Consider the following 27,405-nt stretch of genomic DNA (forward strand, 5'->3'; position numbering starts at 1 on the left):
TGTGTGTGTGTGTGTGTGTGTGTGTGTGTGTGTGTGTGTGTGTGTGTTTTAGCTCTGGAAAGTAAAGGGTAACAATGAATAAACTTCAGTCACTCTTGTGTCTGTCAGTTACTGTACATTTAATGAAAAATAGATGTTACTACAAAGTGCCTTGCTGGCAAAGTCAATCAAACGAAAGCAAGTTTGCACTCACTAACCCAGCCTCAGATTCAGCCCTCATAACTTTAAGAATATTTCTTTCATAAACCCGTAAGGTAGTCAAGATAGAGATCCAATTTGCTCCAGCAGTGTGCAGGTGTGATGGTTGGTTCATCCTCTCAGGAACAGTCCATGCACTCTGGCCATCCTGTGGAAGGATTCACTCTTGTCTGGAGAGCCACAGCTATAGGAGGATCTCTGTGTCACCTGAGCCCTCCTGTCACTTCATAATGGAAGAAAACTGAACATGTACTGCCTATGTACATGTTATACGTATGGTGTATACCTATTTATACCTATGGTGTAACTAGAAATGTGTCTAGCAAACAAAACTGATGAACATAAGGGAAGGGAAGCAAAAATAATATAAACACAGGGAGGGGGACAAAACATAAGAGACTCTTAAATATGGAGAACAAACAAAAGGTTACTTGGAGGGGTTGTGGGAGGGGGGATGGGCTAAATGGAATCTACTCCTGAAATCATTATTGAACTATATGCTAACTAACTTACATGTAAGTTAAAAAAAAAAATAGGGGGTCCTGGGTGGCTCAGTTGGTTGAGCGTCCAACTTCAGCTCAGGTCATGATCTCACGGTCCATGAGTTTGAACCCCGCGTCGGGCTCTGTGCTGACAGCTCGGAGCCTGAAGCCCGTTTCAGATTCTGTGTCTCCCCTTCTCTCTGCCCCTCACCCACTCATGCTTTGTCTCTCTCTGTCTCAAAAATAAATAAAAACATTAAAAATAAATAAATAAAAATGCAAAACAACAACAAAAAAGAAATGTATCTAGCAAATTATAAAAAATAGGGAGGCACAATCAGGGATTTTAAAGTTCAACAGACCTAAAGCCACAGCCTGGCTAAATCCCTTACTAACTATGCAATGCTATGCAAGTTACCTTTTCTGAACATGCATTTTCCTGTTTATATAGTAATACCTATCTCAAAGGAGTGATGTAAGGATTAAATGGAAGAAGACAAACTATGAAAAATGTCTAGTACACAGAAATGAAAAATAGAGTAATAGTGAAAATCTTGAGGCAAGAGTGTTTAGGGCAAGATATTTGTAGTATTTTTTCGGTCCCTGTTTTTTGATTGCTTCTGTCCACTGATCTTCATTGCTTATTTTATAACACTCTAAGTGGGATGCGGCATATCTGGTATCAAAAGCAATGTTTTGGATTAGTTTGTTTTAGTCCTTGCCCTATCCTCTGTGCTCTTCTGGTGGGAGAAATTGTCAAGATCTCATTGGCTCCCTTGAAGAACAAGAACATCATTAACATTAGCTCCCTAGACAGAGAGTTGCCACCAAAATTCTTGGGGTGTCAATTTAATCAAGGGAAAGATCAGATTGTTGACTATATTTCCTTTTCTGGTTGTTGCTCCTGGCTGGTATATTTTAAAGCCTATTTTTCAATGTTTGGTGAGTTTTGTCACATTATTTCTGTCTCTCTGATATGCACACACATACAGATTTTCCTGTCCTTATGGGAAGAATTATATCCCTTGAGGATGGCTTGAAAAAAGTTACCGGTTGTATCAGTGTTAGAGATTAAGAAAGTCTCAGCGGTCCATTGCTATTTTTATGTCATTCAATACACCTTTTAAACTCAAATTCCCTAATAATGTTCCAAAAATAAAGCAACAGAGGCAATAAATACCTTAAAAAGGAAACTGACCTCTATCTTTGGAATTTCCTCTAGTTCCATGCTGAGAGCTTGTCTCAGATGGCTCATGAAAGAATGAATGAATGAACAAATTAATGTTACTCCCCACACTAGCAAGCAGGTGTCTAAATGTCTACCTGAAGTAAGGCTACCTTACAACATTATAGGTACTAGAAGAAACTCAACATATATGCATTGGCCATAATAAGCATGCTACTTAATTCAAATAAAATTGTTCTTATTTTTAAATGTTGTCGTAAATCTTTACAATGTTAAGGAAGAATGCAATGGACTTGCACGTTGAGGCCGTAGTGATGTGCATGGTTAGTATTGTGTTGTTCTTACCACATGGAAGTGCTAAAATTCAAACATCCAACATTGGCGATTGAGTCATGAATAGTGATATATTATCAGTTTCCTTTTTTTAAGTACAAGAAACAAGTACTTGGACTCAATGTAAGTGAGGAACGTATTTACAGATTTACTTGGCACTTAGGAACTGCTCAACACATGTTAGCTAGTGTCTTTACACGGTTTAATGCATTTCTTGTCTGTTGTTCACGATCCCCTGGAAGTTCTTACTATTAAAGTACAATTTGGGTGAACTCCTAGGGCATGTAGCTTCTGAAGCTTCTGAGGTAGTTTTAGCCCAGGAAAAACTGTAGTTCAGCATATTCTTAATTTTGGTAATGCACTATTTGTATACAGACTAAAGAATTAGATCTGTCTCTGCTCCTTGGACTCTGAGCACCGATTGGTCATTTCCAGAAAATAAACAACACAAGACGTTAAAGAAATCTGTCTTAATTCTTTCCTGCCCCTGTGCCATTATGGATTTTCTGTTATGGTCAAAGATAAGCTAAAGTGTATCTGAAGGTCAGAGTTAACAGGCTCCCATGGAGCAATAAGAGTGGTCAGCCTGGAGAGCAAGAGACCAGTATGGAGCCCAGACGCCATTTATTGGTGGTTCCCTTAGAGTCCATAAACTAATCTTCTCTGTGGAAATTGTGATATGGAATCCCTGTGTTTCTTTTGTGATTGAGGTTTTCAAGCCGGCTTTGTTCATTTCCAGAGAGTACATGCTTTGTGATGTCCCTACACAAGAAACTTTGAAAACATGAAGAAAATGGGTGACACGCAGCCACCCAGTTTCTGAGTAATCTCCTCCTGTTGGAGCATTGATGCTGGTAGCACTGATGCATTCAATGAGTAGGAATTCGTCATTTCTATGTTTAAATGATTGCTTATGATCATCACTATTTCTGACGGATGCCATGTTGCAGACTGCAGGTTCACATTTTCCAGTAATTCGTAATAATGGTGGAGTAGTATCAAACATCCCCCGTCCTCTATATGAAACCAAAGATAACATTTAACTTGGTGAAGGAGAAATCCTCTAAATTAAAAATTTTGAGCAATATTTGAAGTCCGTGCATTTTTTAATTCTATATTCTCACGGAAAGCGGGCTCATCTGATAATTTGGCGTGATATATGAGCCTCTTGCATGACTGTTGTAAGACCTATTCCAAGGAGGCAGGTGGAAGACAAGATAATTGCTCTTAGGCTGCCAGCAGGAAAAATAGCTTTGATACGTTTCAGCTTCTCAAAAGAGAGCAGAAGTAAGGTTATAAAAAGAGAATCCCATCTCATCTCTTTCTCAGGCAGCTCCGTCCCACAACTTTGTCAGTGCTGAGATGTCTTTGTGGTGGATTTTCCCAGGTGGCCGAGGATGTGCCTTTGGAACTTAAGAGTGGCCACAGGTCTGCTCATATTGGGGCATTTGTAATTTAACATTTCTTGAAAGTTCACTTGGTAGTTTAGTGTCCTTCTTTCGGTTGTCTTTGTAAGGATGCTCATCACAATGTTTCCTGCATTAAAAACAAATAGAATTAGAGAAATCTGTTCTGAGTTGCATCAGTGTTGATATTCTCAAAGTGAGGATGGTAAAGAAGTCTTATTACTTTTATTTTTGGGGAAGCCAAAGGAAAAGGAATTATAGTCCAGTGACTGGAGAATGGGGCCACTGTGGAATGACAAAAAGGAGTTTGTTGCATTGAAGATCTGATACTAATAATCATCCTTTCTATGCAGAAGAACCTGAACAAATCAAAAAGTAAAACCAAGAATTACTAAAATGGAAAGTGATAGGGGTGCCTGGCTGGCTCTGTCAGTGGAGCGTGTGACTCTTGATCTCGGGGTTGTGGGTTCAAACCCCATGTTGGGTGTAGAGATTACTTAAGAATAAAATCTTTCAAAAAGGAATGTAATAAAGAGACACAGAGTCAAATCAAAGTCATTAAGTGACATAAAAATGCAAATCTTATTGTGAAGTCTAGTGTTTTATTTGCCTTCTGAATGATACTTGGATATTGAGAAGATACTTAGTTCTCAAGAGTTCATTTTGAGACTCTAAGAAGACTAGAATTTTGTCTGATACTTGCATGTTTTTTTTTTTTTTTTAAGTTGGACTATTTCAAAAAAGGCTTATCAGACTTTTATTTGTATGGGGAATTCTCCTGTCTTTACTTTTATGTTACTAATTCACAGTTTCCTTTCTCTGTGAAAAAAAAAAAAAATTCCTGTTCCTGATCACACAGAAATGACAGGGTTTATCTCCAGATTTTCCTACGTGCACTGGTGCTCTCTGGATTACACTGACATTAATAATTGTAACCTGCTGTTTTATAAAGTGGTGTGGTTCTGGAGGTTGTTGGTGTTTTCATAACTGACATGCAAGAGAAAGCTTGTTGTTCCTTTTATCATTTTGTGGATGATAAGGCTGAGCCAGATGTAAATATTACTTTTGAGATGAAAATCAGAGTTGTACTTCTACCTTCATTAATCATTAACACAGACAAGTTAAATTTTTCATTGGCATACATAACACTTCTTGGGTAGTCAGATTTTGTGATTTTTAAAAATTGATTAGCGCTGAAGACCTTTTGTAAACTAGAGGCCAACTAAGAATAAAGACAAAAAAGTTTATAATAAATTATGTTCTGGGCCTGTGCTCAGATACTATGACACACTTTTAGTCTGAAAACTAATTTTATAAGTCTCAGTATGATTTTGAGTTTTCAACTGTGCATTTTCCAACATGGTTACAGTATTTTATTGGTATAATTAGGTAGGAAAACAAAAGCCTCTTATGTTCAGTGATTGTTTCTTCACAGGACTTTAGTTTCTAACAGGTTGCTGAATATTTGATTTATGTAATTTGGAAATTCCTATTCCTGTTTACTCTGCATACAGAAACTGTTGATGTTTTGACTGCTGTATGTTTTTTCCTGGAAGTGAGTCACATGGCTCAGATTTTTCTGGAAGTGAGGTGTATCCTCTTAATGAGCCCTTTCTCAGTAAAATACATGTGTTGTGTAGTACATTCTGATTTCATGCAAAGCTTGTATTCATTATGAAAATAACTTGCAGAAAATGCTTGTACCATGACTGGTTTTTGGAACTGAACTCTTTGGAGGAAAAACAAGGCCGTGTGATTTGCTAATCTTGAGACACTGCTTTAAGGTATAATGTTAAAATATATGGCATTCAGTTACGTATGTTCAAGACCTTGTATCATTAGTTAAAATAGCACAATTAATATTGACAACTTAGGAAAGGTAGACAGCAAAAGCTGGACTTTGTAGTTCATTAGATGATGCAAATTCAAAATAATCACTGTGAGGATCGTCAGTGGTATTCCTACAGCAATAGTTTTGTAAATTCTTTGGATTACATGGGAACCATGTGCACTTGAAACTTGTTATTGACCACCATTTTGTTTTAGGTTTGCAGATGGATATGTATATAGCGAGCTGATATGTATCTTAATATCATTTATTAGAGATCACATTCAGTTAAATAAGTTATTTTTTTCCCAGCACTATACTTTATGTGAAACAAATGGAAAACTTAATGATTATATTGAATGGAAACATATCTTATATTTGGGTAATTATTTTAAGATTTTGCATTGTTGTGGAATCCACTGGAGAGGCAAATTTGAAAACCAAATTCAACATATTTGGGTGATGTATGTTTTTTGTTTTATTTCTTTTTATTGCTTTGGTTCCCAAGCCAAACCTGGGTTCCCTCATAATGTTGTACTGGCAATTTGTTACTAAGAAAGCATAGGCTGGAGCATTTGGGTAGCTCAGTTAGTTAAGCATCCAACTCTTGATTGCAGCTTGGATCTTGATCTCAGGGTCGTGAGTTCAAGCCCCACACTGGGCTCCATGCTGGAGCCCACTTAAAAAAAATAAAAAATAAATGAAAAAAAAAAGCATTGTAAGTTTGCTGACAACTATAATTTTTTAAATTGACCTAAATTATTTTGTCAGTGTGTAATGGTAAAACATGCCAAAATTGTCTCTATATAAATACATAAAATATAATTTATATATTTTATATTATATAAATTAACAAAACTAAATTTTCCCCTAGAATTTAAAAAATAACAGTGTTTATGACTGTTAGGTAAAGCTTTCAGTATATTTTAGAAAGATGATGAAATTTATGCCCAGACTCAGGTTAAAAATTACAACTCTGAGGGGTACCTGGGTGGCTTGGTCAGTTAAGCATCCAACTTGAGCTCAGGTCATGATCTTGCCATTTGTGAGTTCAAGCCTTCATAGGACTCTACGCTGACAGCTCAGAGCCTGGAGCCTGCTTGGGATTCTGTGTCGTCCTTTCTCTCTGCCCCTTCCTCCCTCCCTCCCTCCCTCCCTCTCTCTCTCTCAAAAATAAACAGTAAAACAATTACACTTCTGACACTTGCTAGCTAATTGCCTTTAAGCAAGTTTTAAAAATTGTCTTTGAGCCTTAGTTTCCCCATCTCTGAAATGTGCATGCCACATAAATTACACAGCTGCTGTTAGGAATGTATTAATATATATTATGCACTTGGCACTGTCTCAGAAATAGAAAAGGGGACAGTAAATAACTCTTATTATATTGTTTTTCTCCAGAGTTGCTTCTCTGTTCTTGTCTTTAAACATTAGGATCATCTGATCTATTTTCTTTGTGATCCTAGCCACCTTTCCTAAGTGTGATGACAAAAAAAAAAAAAAAAAACAAAAAACAAAAAACTTTGGCCTTTGTATTTGGATTCATTTTGGGATATCTGTATCGTTAATGATGCTTACTTTTTATCCTTCAAGTTTTTTGATTAGAAGAAATCTACAGGTCTCATACCTCTATTAATCGTAGTAAATGATATATCAAACCAACTTATTCCATTTGGGTAATGAAGAATTTGCTATGAGAATAGCATTCATTGGGCAAATAGAAAAATATGATTTGGGTAACCATTAAGTTGAACACTTCATTGCCTCTGTATCTGCCTTTCTATCAAAGGTGCCTTTTCTAGGGCTGCATACTGAATGAATTTCATTGCTTTAGAAAGATCCCAAGCGTACTGAGTAAAGGTTAACCCAAACAATATATGGAATACACATTTCTGTTTGCTCAGATAAACTTTAGCAGATAAGTGAATAAGCATTTTATGGTAAGATGTGTTCTTGGATTTATTCATAACACAGTGTAGATACATAAATAGCCCAGTTATTATCTCTATTGGCTTAGATTGGCACTGGAAATTGCAGAACTATTTCATGTTAAGATTTGGGGAAAACATTAATAGTAAGATTATAACCAATTTTGTCTTCTACAAAGCATCTCTCATTTATAAGACTAAAACGACTAAATAATACTCATGAAGAAACTAATCTTCTAATGGAGCAAAGTAAATGTACTCTGAAATCACAAAGAACATTTTAAAATTTGCCATTTCGGGTTGAATTAATGGAAAACACTTGCATCGCTGAAAAAGGGAATTATCCTGAAGTGATAAAGTACTGTAAGCATAAACCTAGAGACAGAGAAAACAACCCTAACGCATTGTCATTACCAAAGTTTTTATGGAAACAAATACTTCCCTATGGTGACATGGTTTGGTACTATAGATTTGGAATATTATTGTTTCATAAAGCATCTTAATGATATGTAATAGGAACTTAATAATACATATCTTGCAAAGTTATTCTGTATCACAAAGTAAGTGTACCCCAATAAAAAAAAGTTCTGTTCTAATTTTATTTAGGAAGTTGATGTCCTCTTTTGAAACTTTCTAAAAGCACTTAGAGAATAGTAATTTAATTATAATGATTATTGGAAATCTCCCCTTTTGTGCTGTGCAGAGGCCATTAATAAAACACTTTTCTTCTTCTTCCGAAACCAGCCTCTGTTTGTAAAGAAGTACAAATTCTCTGCTTGAAGTCCACCAGGGAGTTAAGTATGGTGGACAGAATAACGTCTTCTCCTTCCAAAGATGTCTGAGTCCTAATACTCAGAAACCGAATGTGTTACCTTACATGGCTGCCTTATTTTGGGCTGCTGTAACAGAACATCATAAATGAGGGGGCTAATAAACAGCAGAAATTTATTTCTCACAGTTCTGGGGGCTGGAGGTCTGCAATTAGGGTGCAGACTGGATTCCGGTGAGAGTCCTATCCTGGTTTGTGGAAGACTGTTTTGCCCTTGTTATCTGTAGATGACAGAGGTCATAAAAAAGTGCTTTCTGGGGCCTCTTTTATAAGAGCAGTAGTCTGGCTCATGACCTAAGTACCTCTCAGAAGCCCCACCTCCTAATATCATGATATTGGAGGTTAAGATTTCAATATAAGAATTTTGGGAACACAAACATTTAGTCTGTAATGATGGGAAAAAGGCTTTAAAGATGTGATCAAAGGTAAGGACACTGAAACGGGGGACTTTACTGGATTATGTAAGTGGGTCCAGCCTATTGCATGGGTCCTTAAGAGTGGATCTTTCCTGCTGGCTCAGAGAGCTGAGAGGGAGGAGGAAAGATTTCAAGTGTGAGAGATACTCCACCCACTGTTGCTGGCTTCGAAAGTAGAGAAGGGGAGTCCATGAGACAAGAAAGTCACTGGCCTTTACTAACTGGGAAAGGCCATTAGCTGATAGCCACCAAGAAAATGGAGACCTTGGTTTAACAACTATGAGGAACTGAATTTGTCAACAAGCAAGAAATGGAATATCATTAGGAGCCTGCAGAAAGGAATGCAGCCTGCCAGTACCTTGAATTTAGTGTGATGAGCCACAGAACTGTAAGAAAACAAGTTTTTGCCGTTGTAAACCACTTTGTTTGTGTAATCTGTTAGGATAACAGAAAACTAATAGAGGTGGGATCACCTCTGCACTTCATTTCGGCAGATAAAGATAAGGGGGCAGTGGAGTTGGATTTTTTCTTTTCTGCAAAATGGAATAATAATACTTGCTCTAACACGTTGCTCGATGATTTTGAGGACCATGTATGAAAACCATTGCAAACACCAATGGAAAATAGCCAGGTCTTTTAACAGATCAGTACAGTTGAGCGGAGAATCTTTACCATAAGCTTGTTTTAATCCTTACTAGCTTTGTGGCTTTGGGCAAGTCATTTGAGTTCCAAGTCTTGATTTCTTTACTTGTAAAGAGGTATGATAATATTCTCTGTTTAATAGTGTTGGATCTTTTTAGATGTAACTTCAGGGTAGAAGGAGTCTGAGTTGGCCTGCGACCTTTATTGCTAGGTCCTTGACTAGCTCTTGACCACAACTGTAGTATTATCGGGAAACTTGCAGAGCGAGATTCTTTGATGTAATAACTCTTTTTGTCATTATACATTTTTGCTCCAAATCTCTGGCCTTTATGAGTTGGATGCGACTGTGCATGGACCTCCAGCATCCTTCATCTTTCTCATGGAAGGACTAGACTAAAAACAATCCCAGTGTACTTCTTGGCCCTTTTCCCCAGGTTCAATATTTTGAACTTGACACTTGCTGTCCTCCTCCTAACATGGTAAGATGAGCAGGGAAAGGTGAACCCAAGGGAAAAAGGCATCACATTTTTTCCCTGAGATTTATAAACTTAAAAAAAAGTTTTTTTTTTATCGTTTATTTATTATTGAGAGAGACAGAGCATGAGCAGGGGAGGGGCAGAGAGAGAGGGAGACACAGAATCCGAAGCAGGCTCCAGGCTCTGAGCTGTCAGCACAGACCCCAACGCGGGGCTTGAACTCGTGAACTGTGAGATCATGACCTGAGCCAAAGTCGGTCGCTTAACTGACTGAGCCACCCAGGTGCCCCTTTCCCCTGAGATTTAGAGCAGAGATGGCCTAATTGACCCACTCGAAGATGTCCTGAGAGCAGGTGGGGAGAGATCCTCCCTGGCTAGACAGTCTGAGGATGGTCTTTCCATACCTCCTGCATGGTAGCCTTCACAATAAGGCTGAGTCAAGAGAGCATATTCTTAAAAAACAAAACAACAACAAAAAAGAATTCAAAGTATTAAAGAGATACTCCATATACAGAAGAAAAGACCTGTAATGTCAGGTCACCCTGAAAACCCCTGTCCTTCTAATATTTTTTTTTTATAGCTAGCTAGCTTGCTTGCTTATTTATTTATTTACTTGACATGTAATGTTACATTAGCTATGTTGTACACATAGTGTTTCCACAAATTTATACATTATAGTGTGCTCACCACAAGTGTAGCTACCATCTGTCACCATACAATATTATTATTATTTTTAATGTTCATTTATTTTTGAGAGAGAGTGAGAGAGAGAGTGTGCGTGTGAGCGGGAGACAGGCAGAGAGAGAGGGAGACAGCATCTGAAGCAGGCTCTGCGCTGTCAGTGCAAGGCCCAACCTGGGGCTCAAACCAATGATCTGTAAGATGATGACCTGAGCTGAAGTCAGACACTCAAACGACTGAGCCTCTCAAGCACCTCCAATATTATTTTAATTTTATCTTCTAATGCTCCCCATCCAGATGCAAGAAACTTGAGTTTCTCCTATAATTCAGAACATGTTGTTTACAGACTTAGTGAGCATTCTAAGATAATAGATGAGATCTTGAAAATGAAGGGTTGGATCTGATTCTAAGTAAAATGGCCAAGGAGGAGAGTTTTGTATTTTACGTTTCTTTTTTTCTGAGCTTCCTCTGGACTTCTTAATGCCATGTCTTTCTCACCCTTACAATAAATAGGTTAATGTCCTCATGCTTTCTAGAATGTCAGTCTCCTGTGGGCAAGGAGTTTTGACACTTAGGACACTCATGTATTTCCAAAAGCTGGAGAAAAGTCTAATCTGTTACCTTGTAGGTGCTCAATAAATATTTGTTGAGTGAATGAATGAATGAATGAATGAAGACTTCTTACTTTCTTTGGCACCTGATAGCTTTCCATATTCCTGTGATGCCCCCAGTTTTCAAAATTAGTTCCTCTACCTCATAATGTGGGTAATCTCCTAATGGCCATCAGGTTTAATTTTATTTATTTATTTATTTATTTATTTATTTATTTATTTATTTATTTATATATGAAATTTATTGTCAAATTGGTTTCCATACAACACCCAGTGCTCATTCCAAAAGGTGCCCTCCTCAATACCCATCACCCACCCTCTCCTCCCTCCCACCCCCATCAACCCTCAGTTTGCTCTCAGTTCTCAACAGTCTCTTATGCTTTGGCTCTCTCCCACTCTAACCTCTTTTTTTTTTTTTCCTTCCCCTCCCCCATGGGTTCCTGTTAAGTTTCTCAGGATCCACATAAGAGTGAAACCATATGGTATCTGTCTTTCTCTGTATGGCTTATTTCACTTAGCATCACACTCTCCAGTTCCATCCACGTTGCTACAAAAGGCCATATTTCATTTTTTCTCATTGCCACGTAGTATTCCATAGTGTATATAAACCACAATTTCTTTATCCATTCATCAGTTGATGGACATTTAGGCTCTTTCCATAATTTGGCTATTGTTGAGAGTGCTGCTATGAACATTGGGGTACAAGTGCCCCTATGCATCAGTATTCCTGTGTCCCTTGGATAAATTCCTAGCAGTGCTATTGCTGGGTCATAGGGTAGGTCTATTTTTAATTTTCTGAGGAACCTCCACACTGCTTTCCAGAGCGGCTGCACCAATTTGCATTCCCACCAACAGTGCAAGAGGGTTCCCGTTTCTCCACATCCTCTCCAGCATCTAGAGTCTCCTATAGATGTTCATTTTGGCCACTCTGACTGGTGTGAGGTGATATCTGAGTGTGGTTTTGATTTGTATTTCCCTGATAAGGAGCGACGCTGAACATCTTTTCATGTGCCTGTTGGCCATCCGGATGTCTTCTTTAGAGAAGTGTCTATTCATGTTTTCTGCCCATTTCTTCACTGGGTTATTTGCTTTTTGGGTGTGGAGTTTGGTGAGCTCTTTATAGATTTTGGAGACTAGCCCTTTGTCCGATATGTCATTTGCAAATATCTTTTCCCATTCCGTTGGTTGCCTTTTAGTTTTGTTGGTTGTTTCCTTTGCTGTGCAGAAGCTTTTTATCTTCATAAGGTCCCAGTAATTCACTTTTGCTTTTAATTCCCTTGCTTTTGGGGATGTGTCGAGTAAGAGATTGCTACGGCTGAGGTCAGAGAGGTCTTTTCCTGCTTTCTCCTCTAGGGTTTTGATGGTTTCCTGTCTCACATTCAGGTCCTTTATCCATTTTGAGTTTATTTTTGTGAATGGTGTGAGAAAGTGGTCTAGTTTCAACCTTCTGCATGTTGCTGTCCAGTTCTCCCAGCACCATTTGTTAAAGAGACTGTCTTTTTTCCATTGGATGTTCTTTCCTGCTTTGTCAAAGATGAGTTGGCCATACGTTTGTGGGTCTAGTTCTGGGGTTTCTATTCTATTCCATTGGTCTATGTGTCTGTTTTTGTGCCAATACCATGCTGTCTTGATGATGACAGCTTTGTAGTAGAGGCTAAAGTCTGGGATTGTGATGCCTCCTGCTTTGGTCTTCTTCTTCAAAATTACTTTGGCTATTCGGGGCCTTTTGTGGTTCCATATGAATTTTAGGATTGCTTGTTCTAGTTTCGAGAAGAATGCTGGTGCAATTTTGATTGGGATTGCATTGAATGTGTAGATAGCTTTGGGTAGTATTGACATTTTGACAATATTTATTCTTCCAATCCATGAGCAGGGAATGTCTTTCCATTTCTTTAAATCTTCTTCAATTACCTTCATAAACTTTCTATAGTTTTCAGCATACAGATCCTTTACATCTTTGGTTAGATTTATTCCTAGGTATTTTATGCTTCTTGGTGCAATTGTGAATGGGATCAGTTTCTTTATTTGTCTTTCTGTTGCTTCGTTGTTAGTGTATAAGAATGCAACTGATTTCTGTACATTGATTTTGTATCCTGCAACTTTGCTGAATTCATGTATCAGTTCTAGCAGACTTTTGGTGGAGTCTATCGGATCTTCCATGTATAATATCATGTCATCTGCAAAAAGCGAAAGCTTGACTTCATCTTTGCCAATTTTGATGCCTTTGATTTCCTTTTGTTGTCTGATTGCTGATGCTAGAACTTCCAGCACTATGTTAAACAACAGTGGTGAGAGTGGGCATCCCTGTCGTGTTCCTGATCTCAGGGAAAAAGCTCTCAGTTTTTCCCCGTTGAGGATGATGTTAGCTGTGGGCTTTTCATAAATGGCTTTTATGATCTTTAAGTATGTTCCTTCTATCCCGACTTTCTCAAGGGTTTTTATTAAGAAAGGGTGCTGGATTTTGTCAAAGGCCTTTTCTGCATCGATTGACAGGATCATATGGTTCTTCTCTTTTTTTTTTGTTAATGTGGTGTATCACGTTGATTGATTTGCGAATGTTGAACCAGCCCTGCATCCCAGGAATGAATCCCACTTGATCATGGTGAATAATTCTTTTTATATGCCGTTGAATTTGATTTGCTAGTATCTTATTGAGAATTTTGGCATCCATATTCATCAGGGATATTGGCCTGTAGTTCTCTTTTTTTACTGGGTCTCTGTCTGGTTTAGGAATCAAAGTAATACTGGCTTCATAGAATGAGTCTGGAAGTTTTCCTTCCCTTTCTATTTCTTGGAATAGCTTGAGAAGGATAGGTATTATCTCTGCTTTAAACGTCTGGTAGAACTCCCCTGGGAAGCCATCTTGTCCTGGACTCTTATTTGTTGGGAGATTTTTGATAACCGATTCAATTTCTTCGCTGGTGATGGGTCTGTTCAAGCTTTCTATTTCCTCCTGATTGAGTTTTGGAAGAGTGTGGGTGTTCAGGAATTTGTCCATTTCTTCCAGGTTGTCCAATTTGTTGGCATATAATTTTTCATAGTATTCCCTGATAATTGTTTGTATCTCTGAGGGATTGGTTGTAATCATTCCATTTTCATTCATGATTTTATCTATTTGGGTCATCTCCCGTTTCTTTTTGAGAAGCCTGGCTAGAGGTTTGTCAATTTTGTTTATTTTTTCAAAAAACCAACTCTTGGTTTCGTTGATCTGCTCTACAGTTTTTTTAGATTCTATATTGTTTATTTCTGCTCTGATCTTTATTATTTCTCTTCTTCTGCTGGGTTTAGGCTGCCTTTGCTGTTCTGCTTCTATTTCCTTTAGGTGTGCTGTTAGATTTTGTATTTGGGATTTTTCTTGTTTCTTGAGATAGGCCTGGATTGCAATGTATTTTCCTCTCAGGACTGCCTTCGCAGACTTTTTTCTGTGGTTGATTTCAAGCTTCATAGCATTGTGGTCTGAAAGTATGCATGGTATGATTTCAATTCTTGTAAACTTATGAAGGGCTGTATTGTGACCCAGTATATGATCTATCTTGGAGAATGTTCCATGTGCACTCGAGAAGAAAGTATATTCTGTTGCTTTGGGATGCATAGTTCTAAATATATCTGTCAAGTCCATCTGATCCAATGTGTCATTCAGGGCCCTTGTTTCTTTATTGACCGTGTGTCTAGATGATCTATCCATTTCTGTAAGTGGGGTGTTAAAGTCCCCTGCAATTACCACATTCTTATCAATAAGGTTGCTTATGTTTATGAGTAATTGTTTTATATATTTTGGCGTTCCGGTATTCGGCACATAGACATTTATAATTGTTAGCTCTTCCTGATGGATAGACCCTGTCACTATTATATAATATCCTTCTTCATCTCTTGTTATAGCCTTTAATTGAAAGTCTAGTTTGTCTGATATAAGTATGGCTACTCCAGCTTTCTTTTGGCTTCCAGTAGCATGATAAATAGTTCTCCATCCCTTCACTCTCAATCTAAAGGTGTCCTCAGGTCTAAAATGAGTCTCTTGTAGACAGCAAATAGATGGGTCTTGTTTTTTTATCCATTCTGATACCCTATGTCTTTTGGTTGGCGCATTTAATCCATTTACATTCAGTGTTATTATAGAAAGATACGGGTTTAGAGTCATTGTGATGTCTGTATGTTTTATGCTTGTAGTGATGTCTCTGGTACTTTGTCTCACAGGGTCCCCCTTAGGATCTCTTGGAGGGCTGATTTAGTGGTGACAAATTCCTTCAGTTTTTGTTTGTTTGGGAAGACCTTTATCTCTCCTTCTATTCTAAATGACAGACTTGCTGGATAAAGGATTCTTGGCTGCATATTTTTTCTGTCTAGCACACTGAAAATCTCGTGTCAATTCTTTCTGGCCTGCCAAGTTTCAAAAGAGAGATCAGTCAGGAGTCTTATAGGTCTTCCTTTATATGTGAGGGCACGTTTACCCCTTGCTGCTTTCAGAATTTTCTCTTTATCCTTGTATTTTGCCAGTTTCACTATGATATGTCGTGCAGAAGATCGATTCAAGTTACGTCTGAAGGGAGTTCTCTGTGCCTCTTGGATTTCAATGCCTTTTTCCTTCCCCAGTTCAGGGAAGTTCTCAGCTATTATTTCTTCAAGTACCCCTTCAACACCTTTCCCTCTCTCTTCCTCCTCTGGGATACCAATGATGCGTAGATTATTTCTTTTTAGTGTATCACTTAGTTCTCTAATTTTCCCCTCATACTCCTGGATTTTTTTATCTCTCTTTTTCTCAGCTTCCTCTTTTTCCATAACTTTATCTTCTAGTTCACCTATTCTCTCCTCTGCCTCTTCAATCCAAGCCGTGGTGGTTTCCATTTTGTTATGCATTTCGTTTAAAGCGTTTTTCAGCTCCTCGTGACTGTTCCTTAGTCCCTTGATCTCTGTAGCAAGAGATTCTCTGCTGTCAGCTATACTGTTTTCAAGCCCAGCGATTAATTTTATGACTATTATTCTAAATTCACTTTCTGTTATATTATTTAAATCCTTTTTGATCAGCTCATTAGCTGTTGTTATTTCCTGGAGATTCTTCTGAGGGGAATTCTTCCGCTTGGTCATTTTGGATAGTCCCTGGCGTGGTGAGGACCTGCAGGGCACTTCCCCTGTGCTGTGGTGTATAACTGGAGTTGGTGGGCGGAGCCGCAGTCAGACCTGATGTCTGCCCCCAGTCCACCGCTGAGGCCACAGTCAGACTGGTGCATGCCTTCTCTTCCCCTTTCCTAGGGGCGGGATTCACTGTGGGGTGGGGTGGCCTGTCTGGGCTACTTGCCCACTGCCAGGCTTGTGATGCTGGGGATCTGGCGTCTTAGCTAGGGTGGGTAGGCAAGGTGCACAGGGGCAGGAGGGGCAGGCTTAGCTTGCTTCTCCTTAGGTGATCCACTTCAGGAGGGGCCCTGTGGCAGCAGGAGGGAGTCAGATCCGCTGTCGGAGGTTTGGCTCCGCAGAAGCGCAGAGTTGGGTGTTTGCGCGGAGGGAGCAAGTTCCCTGGCAGGAACTGGTTCTCTTTGGGATTTTGGCTAGGGGATGGGCGGGGGAGATGGCGCTGGCGAGCGCCTTTGTTCCCCACCAAACTGAGCTCTGTCGTCCGGGGGCTCAGCAGCTCTCCTTCCCTTTGTCCCTCAGCCTTCCCGCTTTCTGAGCAGAGCTGTTAACTTATGACCTCCCAGCCGCTAAGTCGCGCTTGCTGTCGGAACACAGTCCGTCAGGCCCCTCCGCTTTTTGCAAGCGAGACTTGGGGGCTCTGCTTGGCCGGCGAGCCACCCCTCCACCCCGGCTCCCTCCCGCCAGTCCGTGGAGCGCGCACCGCCTCGCCGCCCTTCCTACCTTCTTCCGTGGGCCTCTCGTCTGTGCTTGGCTCCGGCGACTCCGTTCTGCTAATCCTCTGGTGGTTTTCTGGGTTATTTAGGCAGGTGTAGGTGGAATCTAAGTGATCAGCAGGACGCGCGGTGAGCCCAGCATCCTCCTACGCCGCCATCTTCCCTCTCTCTCCGGTTTAATTATATTTAAAGGTTACACTAAAAATGGAACATTTTTATTTTCTCCCTCACATCTTGTGACTGCCCTTTCACCCCTCTGCCCTCACTGTAGGATATATTTAATACTTGTAACATCCCTGGAGGCACCTGCCTACTTCTATTTGATGGCTGCTCTGGACAGAGGACAGGGGACAAAACCTAAGGCCCACCCAAACAGTTTTAGAGACCAAACAGTTAGATCTTTGTGAAAGAGTAAACCTGTGAAAACCCATCATACAGAAAGATGAGGCAAGAAAATATACTTGACTTGATGTTGTTGGGTTTTAAAGGGGGAAAAAAAAATCACCCCTGAGAATTTGTAAAAACAATATGGCTCTTGCTTGAGTTGAAATTTGAATTCTTGTTGCTTTTGCGGCCCATAAGAAACCTGAAACTAGAAGCTCTTTTATCATGTTCTCGATTTCCTTTTTCCTTTTTCCTTATCAGTAGAAGCAGAGCTAAATCTTCTCCAGAGGAGGCTTTCTTGTATCTATGCCTCCAAGAATTAAAAAAAAAAAAAAAATTAACAAAGACAAGGACTTTCAAGTTGAAACCAGACCTGATGTGAGAGAGGCAGCTGAACCACAAACAGAATCAGTGGGGACAGACTCTAGCGTGGGCCCTGATCCCTATTCCCTGATATTCACAGCCTTGTGTGGTCTCCTCTCCCCTCCAGTGCGAAGATCTTATAATCAGCTCAGTGGAAAGACAGATTTCCTACACAGGCAGATGCAGAGTTGCCTTTTGAATAGCAAGAAAGGGAGCCAGAGGATGGTGCCATGATAAATGACGAAAAGAAAACAACTATCTCACTATAATTTTATATTCAGCAAACCAGTCTTTCAAGAGGAAGGGTGAACCGAAGAGATTTTCAGGCAATTAAGAGAGAGCTTCCCATCAATATACTCTTCATTAAAGGAAATTCTAAAGCATATACTTATGAGTGATTCCTTAAAGGAGATCTGAATGCAAGAAAGAATGATGACCAAAGAAAATTGGAAGCTTGTGGTTACTCACTGCCTGAATCAGTAACAATAATAACTGATTAGTGTGCTTAAAGTGATAGAACTAAGATATTTGACAGTGGTATATACTTCCCAGTGGAACGATGGCATATGACAAGTTCAGGTATCTAAACATTTTTTGAAAGGAGGGTAATACTGATGAATATTAGACTTTACATTTTTGAAAAAAAATTAAATGTTTATTTTTGAGAGAGAGACAGAGACAGAGTGTGAGCAGGGAGGGGCAGACAGAAGGAGACATAGAATCAGAAGCAGGCTCCACACTCTGAGCTGTCAGCACAGAGCCTGACGTGGGTTTCGAACCCACAAGCCACGAGATCATGACCTGAGCCGAATTTGGACACTGAACCAACTGAGCCACCCAGGCACCCCTAGGCTTTGCTTACTTTTTAAGTAAGTATGCATAATAAAATTTCAAGGGTAGGACTCAAAGAAAAGGGAAAGAATACATAATTTCCAAATTAGTTAAATAAAAAAGGAATCAGGAAGCAAATAATTTAAAATAGGCAAGAAAGGAATAAAACACAGAAATGAGAGAAAAATAGAAAACAGAATATAACATAGTAGGAATAAATCCAAATACAATCATAATTTAGAAAGAAAACACACTTTTAAGAGAACAGAGTCAAAATCTGTTTTTTTGGAAAGACTTAATTAGCAAATACCTAAAAAAATTGGTCAAGTGAAAGAAAAAGCAAGTGTAAAAAATTAAGAATAAAAAAGGGGCACAATTGAGAAATTAACATGATCAGAAAGCCATTGTGAGCAATGGAATGGTAATAAAATTGAAAACTTAGCCCAAAGTGGCAAAAAATTTTTAGAAAATTACTTTTCACCCAAACTCAAATAGAAATAGAAAACCTGAAAATTTTTATAAGCATTGAAGAAATTAAATCAGTTAGTAGAAATCTGCCCACAAATAACATGCCAGGTTCCCATGGCCTTAGAGGTACGTTCATCCCGATATTCAAGGAACAACTAATTCCAATCTTCCACCTTAAACTTTTACAGAGAATAGCGATGGAAGGTACAGCACAGTCTTGACATCAAAATCAGAAAAGGACAGTATGAGAAAAGAAAATGGCAGGCCTTTCTCAGGAATGTAAATAGAAATGCTGTACAGAGAATGCCAGTTAAACCTTGTCTTGACGAAGGATTAGACATCTTCCCCCAACCCCTTTAAAAAAATATTTTAAGTTTATTTATTTATTTTGAAAGAGAGAACCATGGGGGGAGGGGCAGAGAGACAGGAGGACAGAGGGTCTAAAGCAGGCTCTGTGCTGACAGCGGGGCCTATGCAGAGCTTGTGCTCGTTAACTGTGAGATCACGACCTGGGCCGAAGGTGGTCACTTAACCCACTGAGCCACCCAGGCACCCCTCCCCTCACTGCCTTACTTTTCTTGTGTTTGGTTACTATTCAAGGCCAGTACCACCTGTTTAGCTTGCTAGGGAGTGCAGGAGTTAGTGTCTCTGACATAGTTCTTGATTTTCATTTTCTCTGCACGGCCCATCTTGTGACCTCAGTGTTCTTGGGAGATCCTGGCTAAAGGGTGTGTTCATTCCTGGGGAATTAAGATCTGTATCAGAGCAGACAAAGGTCCAGTCAGCCTGAGAAAGTTCCAGAGTGCTGATGGAGCTCCAGGAGAGTGAGTGTGTCATGAGGGAAGGGAGTTAGGTAGGGGAGCCTGTGGCCCACAAAACCCAGGTTCTGGGAAGTTCAGGACAACTGTTTCTGCTGATACCCTTTCAGTGACTGGTTAGACCACGTGCTCCTACTGCTACTACTAATTTATTAATTATTATATGCCACGCTGCTGTTTATATATATCAGGTTAACTTTTCTAAGTTAGATTCAGACATTGTGGTCCGTTATGTTTATAGCATGATACCTATACACATTTGTGAAAATTAGAGGGAATATCGGCTACTACAATAGCATATTGCTGAGCTGAAGAAGAGATTTTTCTTTTTTTCAGAATAACATAATTTAATTACTTTCTAAGCGAGAATGTTTTAAGCTTCCGGAAAGCTAGCAACTAACCACTGTGTAGTTGGTTTTGTGGTACTCAACTTCATATATCTCCCCCACCCTCACTCTCCCAAAAAAAGGAGTTAGAAGAAGTGGATAGAGCAATAAAAAGAGAAACGTTGTATTTCCAGTTTTTAGAAGTCATAACATCAGGAATGAAAATATGGTCTTTAATGCAGAGAATCATTTTACTGTATTTGTTAGAACTTCACATATTGTGTAAGTATATATTGCTTTCTTGGATTTGCGTGGGATGTGAACTACATAGATCAATTGTAAGCAGTAGTCAAAAGTTTTACATTTTACTTTTATATTTATATTTATGTGTAATAGTTCTCTCTTTTAAAGGTTTTTGACAGTGACTTATAATAAGAAATAGGTTGTAACTGCAATTCACCATGCACAGAAATACATAATTAAAAAAATGTTTCATGAAAAGATAGCCTTACGATATACTTTAATATTTCTCATGTTTTTGTTTTATTCTGTTTTGTCATTTAGCTAAAACAATGCAGGTTGTAAACCACTAACTTATTTGGAGGCATACTAATAGGTCACAACCTGCAGTTTGAAAAATACCATTTAAAATATAATTAGATTGCTCATTTTTCTTTGGATAGCCGTTGATCTCTATTACTACAGATTATTTAGATATAGTCACTTGAAATCATTTTTCTTTCAATCTTTCTAGTTTGCCATTGAAATGGTGGCAGCATAGTAATTGTAACCTGCAGAACACATAATCATCTTGGATGAGTTTAATTCTGCTGTGAAGTTTGGAATTAATGCCCATGGTAACTGAATGTGGAAATACCTATAGTTACCATTGTAGTAAGTTGACTAAATTGTATGTGGAAAATTAGATGGAGAGGAGGTTCCCTTCTGTTACGGGCATTTTCAAAATTCTGAAATAAGCGGGTTAATTACTAACTGCTGCTGTGATCTAGAAAAACCCATTATATGTATGAGATTAAGTTGTTTCTTAATTATATTTAGAAGATAAAAATACTATTTTAAAAAGAAGATTCTGTGTTGAAATCCTAATGTTTCCACGTTTTAAATTGTGACACCATTTTATAATTCTTTGGTTCTGACATCAATAAAATAAATGCAGCTCCAGAATACAAAGCAAGGTATTTTAAAATGCCATGAAATGTACCCAAGTGTTATATATTTAGAACACAGCTGTATGGAATAGAATGTTGTTTTATGTAAAGTAGCAGCTTTCACACTTCAGGTATCTGGAAGAGCTTTATAAAACAAAGCATTAAGTGTGAACTGCTCCGTTTTTATTCAAAGTTTATGAGATTCCAGAAGTACCATTATATTGCCTTTGCTTTAAAATGCAATTCGCAGTAAAATACATCTTCCCTTTCTTTTTTAATAAGATTCAGTGGGCTAAAGCTTCAAGCGTCTGGTAGCATGTGTGCATTTCCTCAGGCTGATGACGGTTTGGCGAACTCCCGATTTTGCATGGTCTGAGACTTAGGTTAAGTGTTCTGGAACTTTATTTCTGAAACGTTGCTTTGTGAAAAACACAGTGGGCAAGTCTTCATGTTAAACCTAAGGCACTGATGGTGAAGGGACTGAAAAGGTAAAATAGGAACCTTTTAATATCATGCCCATATTTGAGTTTGTGTGCACGCAGACATGCTTTCTATGTTTGATTTATAGTTGTTAACCACAGAATTTGTCACTGGATGTACTTTTGCTTTTTGGGTTTCTGATCTACTTGATGCGGTTGGCCAAAGACGTTGCTTCAGCATCGTGCCTGTAGTGCAGGGGACCCACCTGGCAGCCGCTGACGTCACAAGAAGCACACAGCTGTATCATATCCATTGAGTTGTGCTCTGTCTGGTGTGTTTCTCCTGTCCAAACTGCTCAACCTCAATTTTCCTTTCTATGCAGCTCTACATAATAGTCTCTTGTTTGTCATTTGTGAGGTTAAGTCGTAGCAAATGATATAGAACCCAGACAAAACAACATACGCCTAATGGCTAATATCCAACATTTTCTATGTTTTAAGCTCTGTTTATAGTAGGTTACAGATAACTATCTCACATCAACCCTGTGAGATAGGCTCTTATATTATTAATTATGCCATTTTTCAGCACAGCAAACTGAGACCACGTGAGAGGTTAAGTAACATGCCCAGAGTCTCTCAGTTACTAAGCATGAGTCAGACTTTGTGTTAGGGAGTCGCATTCTGTTGTGTGGTACAGCTTCTCAACTTGCAAAGCAGTGGAAAAAGGGAGTCCCCCCTTAACATTTTTCTGATACACTGAGTTACTGAAACCTATTTTGTTGGTATTATGGATGTTTTGCTTTATTTTATGCTGAAATAATATTTTCAGTAAATAAGTATTTCAGATAGGATCATACCAAATAGCTTAAACTACAAAATTTTTAGTTTGCTTGTTGATTTTTATTTCAAAGTTGGTTAATTGTTTGTAATACTTATATTAGAATCTTGTATGCTCTGCGTGTTTTGCTCTATAGTAGAGGGTCTTTTTCTATGAAGATCTTTCAAACTCACAGTGAAAGGATAACGAAGAATATCCTGAAAAATATACCAGAAGATTCAATATATGTGTTCAGAGAGGCATCGTATACTGACCAAAGAAATCTACTTTTTCAAAATGTCCTGAAAAAATATTAATCTGGGTTGTTGTAATTTACATGAAACTTAGGGAAAGGAAAATTTATTGCTTAGGGAAAATGTACTGCTTGCTTTTTATATGTATTCATGATTTTGATGTGGAGGACAAGAAATTAACTCTCATTTTGGAAGTCTTTATGGCACCATCAATAATTGGTCTAATGGTTCCAGGAGATTAAATTGTGGATCGTTGTGATGTTTTGGCCCTTTGCTCAATTCAGAAATTTCTGTGCTATAAAAGAAATCACTAGCCTTTCAACATTTCTCCCCATCACTTTTTACTTCTCTTTCTCTCTGTCTTTTCTTTTTTTGAGAGAGAAAGAAAGTGTATGTGGTGGGGGGAGGGGCAAAGGGAGAGGGAGAGAGAGAATCTCAAGCAGGTTCCACACCCAGCACAGAGCATGACAAGGGACTTGATCCCACAACCTGAGCTGAAATGAAGAGTTAGATGCTTAACCAACTGAGCCACGTAGGCACCCCACTTTTTATTTCTTAAGCAAGCCAGTGTTCATCTAGGATGCTCATTGCTACTTAGTATGACCCCGTTTGAAATACTTGTTTACTAAAAATATTCAGCATAAAATAAAGCAAAGTATCCATAATACCAACAAAGTAAGTTTCAATCTCTCAGTTTTTTCAAATGAACGGAGTAAAATTGCTCAGTAAACTTAAAAAAAAATTCAAATGATTAACTTTAAAAAATTATCTTAATATTTTGAATCTGTACTCCCTATTTAGCAAGTAATAAACATCATGCTTGGATACAATCCTCCTTTGTGACTAATATTCACCAAGTCTGCCAGTTCTCTTAAATCCTACTCTTCCATGGTTTTGCTGAGTCAGACCCTGATGTTCTGGAACAGTTAGAATTGAGGCAGAGCAGCTTTGTTTCTTTTTAGTGGCACCAACAGAATCAATTGGCTACACTGAGGACCTATGAGGAGCTTATTCAGTGCCAGGTGCTAGAGGACTGATGAAATGTGTAGGCAGAGGACGTGTTAAAATAAAATATTAATATGCAAAAGTATCTAATCGCCAATTGCTTAGACCATACATGTTAAGACAGTCTATCCAGAATGAAGAGAAGGTAAAAGGAGAAGGATATACTGGTAAATCTCAGAGGTACTTGTTGTAACTGAACCCATGTTCGTGTGCCCCAGTTGCAGCAAAGCCCATCACTGAGACATGGACTGTGTGCAAGGAAAGTCTGAGAGGCAGCCAGATGAGGACAGGAAAGGGCAAGCCTCAACTTCGTCCCCACCTCCCCCAAGGAGAGTCAGGGATTTTTAAAGTCAAGAAAAAAGGGTCTGGGTAAAGGAGAGAGGAACTACTAGGCTCAAAATCAGATAAAAAGAAATTGCTAATGAGGGGGGGGTGTGTTAATTTCATTTTGTTGTGTTCAAAGAGGAAGTCAGTGGTCGTAATTGGTTCTGGCTGGCTGCTTGATGAAACCTCGAGTTCCTGCAGAATAACTAAATTAACTCTCAGTTATGACGGTGTCAGGCAGGAATATTATAGAAACGGTGGCATCAGCACTCTGAGAACGAACAAGATTTTGATAAGAGATGCAGAGGCACTGTTCTGCCCTGTTAACTCTTGGGTTGCTGGTCGCACTATGAAGATGTCATCTCAGTTTTCAAAGTTGATATTTGGGGGGCGGGGCACCTGGGTGGCTCACTTGGTTGAACTTCCGACTTCAGCTCAGGCCATGATCTCATGGTTTGTGAGTTTGAACCTCACATCGGGCTCCACGCTGACAGTGCAGAGCCTGTTTCACACCGTCTGTCCCTCTCTCTCAAAAATAAATAAACATTAAAAAAAATTGAAATTGGGGCTGGCAAACTATGGCCTGTAGGTCACTTGTGACCCACTGTTATTGTGAATAAGGTTTTATTGGGGCTTGGCATATTTGTTAGTTCATACATTCTTTATGGCTGCTTACATACTGCAAGGGCAGTGTTAGTAGCTGCCTCAGAGACCATATAGACTGTGAAGCCTAAAATATTTACTACAGGATCCTTTATAGAAAATACTTGCTGACTCCTGGTCTAAATTCTATATGAAAATTATTTGCAAGTTCCCTTCAAGGTATTGTAGGTATACATATAAACTGATGTCATATCACACAGCTTGAGTAGTGAGTGTGGTTTGGAATGAAATTATCTTAGAATGTCACATTGAGTAAATTACTTCATCATATGAAAAGATATGTTCATACCTTTGGAAAAATTTATATTTTATTACTATAATTCAATTATTTTAAGAATAGATTTATATTCCTTGGGGTAAAATGAATTTTTATTTTGTATGGAAATTTAATTCTCATTTGGAGATCTTGATCGTGACTTAATGAAAATTGGAATGCTAAAATAGCTTTTTATTTTACTTACTGCATTTGATATTTTGTTAATGGGAGTTAGTACAGATTACTTTTCTCGTTTGCAGGACACTTTACAAGATATCAATTAAATATTCCTCTGAATTAGTAGCAGTCTGTGACACCAATGTGTGACATCTGTAAGTTTCACGTTACATGACAACCATTAACCTTATAAAATGCATCTAGTGGTTGAAAGAGAAGTTTTAGAATAATTGGTTTATTTTTTTGAAGGTTGGCAGAGAAACATTTTGGAAAGCATGCCAGCTTCTTTATATTTTGGTTTTATTTAATAATTTTAAATTTAATTCATTTAAACATTTTTTTTTCTGGCTATGTATGATATAGTTCTAAGGACTAAAGTGTATCTTAGGGCTGAATGGCGTCTGACACATGGCTCATAGTGTAGTATAGCTTGACTGCATGTTTGCTTCTCCTCCTGTTTCTATCTCCTTATGGATAGGTGACAGGTACGCACAGTAAGTCACTCACTGTAGTCCGAGTCAATAAATTGTGTTGAATCCAAGTATCCATGTAGTGAGAAATTGCATATTTAAAAAGTCCTCCTTGAATTCCAAAGTATTCTTACTCTTCTTGCTTTTAGTTAAAATACAATGGAGAAGCAGTTACTTTCACTGTTCCTACTCTTACTTAAAATACAATGGGGGACGTCTGTTTGCCACACTTGATCTCCGTAAGAAGGGATTGTGCTTGATTCCTCTTTTGCGCCCGGCATACAGCATGAGTATATACCTGTGAAGCAAGTTATTAGTACAGTGACTGGCATTCCTCATCACACACGAAAATAGGCATTTGCTTCTGGATTCTGATTAAGTCCTTTCACGGGAAGCAGGCAAGAGGAGGAGGAGTAAGGAGTAATCTGTAATGCCTTGCTGGGTTGAAAGTCTGAATAGTCAAGGATTGCTGAATGGATGAATGGAAGAGTAGTAATTAGACTCCTAGCTGTCAGGCAGCACAGAATTGAAATATTAGAGCAATACCAAGAGCTGATTTAGCAAAAAAGTATTTTTTCCCCCCTCTGGTATAATTTAGCAACAGTAAGGATGCTATTAAGGTATGTTCCTCAGAGAGAGTGAATTTTCAGACTGGGAAATGTTGGCATTTTGGAAATCCTGGAGAACTCTTCTAAACTGAGAGATGGGAAGGGATCCAAGTCAGTTTTTAAAGGGTGCCTAGAGTAGTGTGGTGGGTTGGTAAAGGTTTAACAACTGCTCTCTATAAGGTGACAAAAACTCTGATTTGTAGTGTTTTCCAGCTTCTGTGGTGTAAATACTCCCACCATGGCTGATTTAAGCTACTGACTTGACATTACTGAAAATGGAGTTGGAAAGAAATACACAAAATTAACTCTCAGGAGCTCTAGCTGGTTCTAGCACACAGCCCTTTAAAGTAACTTTGGCTCTTTGTTGTAGGGATTTACTGCAAGGTTATTAGAAATTATGTGGAGGTGTTTCATGTTATTAGCTAAGAAGTATGAATGTGATCATTTGTTTTACATACACGGGTAGATATGAAATTGTGGAAAGTTTGTAACAAAGTGTTATTCTTTGTATCTTGGTGGGAGAGGCAACTGTAGTTTGCAAAATTTGTGTCTCAGGAAGGTTGGACAGAATGGTTCTAGGCATTTCCTTTGCCATTCAGTAGTGGTGACAAGTAGAGGCATTTCATTATTCTCTTTTCAAATGAGTGAACTCTCCTAAAGGTACAGGGAAGAGATGGCTTTGAGAATTTTTGGTGTATACCGACATGAGCCAGCACTGTGTAATTGTCCTAGCCAACACTGATCTGGTTTTGTGAAATCTACACCTTTCCTGAGGATAGTTCACACCTAACTAAATGATCCAGTTTTGATATTCAAGTAGCCGCTTGGAAGGCTTGAGAAGCCTCTTTCTTTTATAGGCAACTGGTAACAGTGCTTCCCTGCAGAACCGTGTCCATCCTGTTTGTGTGCTAGGTACAGCAGTGTGCCTCCATCGTGCAATTACCTGGTAAGAGTCTGACTTATTCTTTCTCTGTGTTGCTAAGATGCCACTCAAAAAAGTTAATAACATATTGACATAATGTACATAAATTTACTTTATGTTGGAAACCTGGTTTTCATATCTTATCCTATATCTGTTGACTTTGTTTCAAAGCTATTTGTGACATTTAAGATATTCTTTGATAGTCTTCATAGAAAAGGGGTTTAGATTAATTTCTTCTTCATATTCTCCCACTTCCTCCTGAACTCAGTGTTGTTTGG

General features: G+C 38.6%; 1 protein-coding gene across 4 annotated transcripts in view; it reads left to right on the forward strand.

Moving 5' to 3' along the window:
* TAFA2 (TAFA chemokine like family member 2) overlaps positions 1 to 27,405 on the forward strand; it is a 500,373-nt gene that overhangs the window by 116,137 nt on the left and 356,831 nt on the right. Inside the window, exon 1 of one of the 4 annotated variants that reach the window (XM_040491544.1) lies at positions 27,061 to 27,151. The exons of the other annotated variants lie outside the window; for them this stretch is intronic. The gene's annotated coding sequence lies outside the window, so the exon portion shown is untranslated. Of the gene's footprint in view, positions 1 to 27,060; positions 27,152 to 27,405 lie in introns of those variants that run through there. 4 annotated transcript variants of the gene reach the window in all.

Source organism: Herpailurus yagouaroundi, unplaced genomic scaffold (genome assembly GCF_014898765.1).
Source record: "Herpailurus yagouaroundi ecotype Mexico unplaced genomic scaffold, PumYag 182, whole genome shotgun sequence".
Taxonomy (NCBI): Eukaryota; Metazoa; Chordata; class Mammalia; order Carnivora; family Felidae; genus Herpailurus; species Herpailurus yagouaroundi.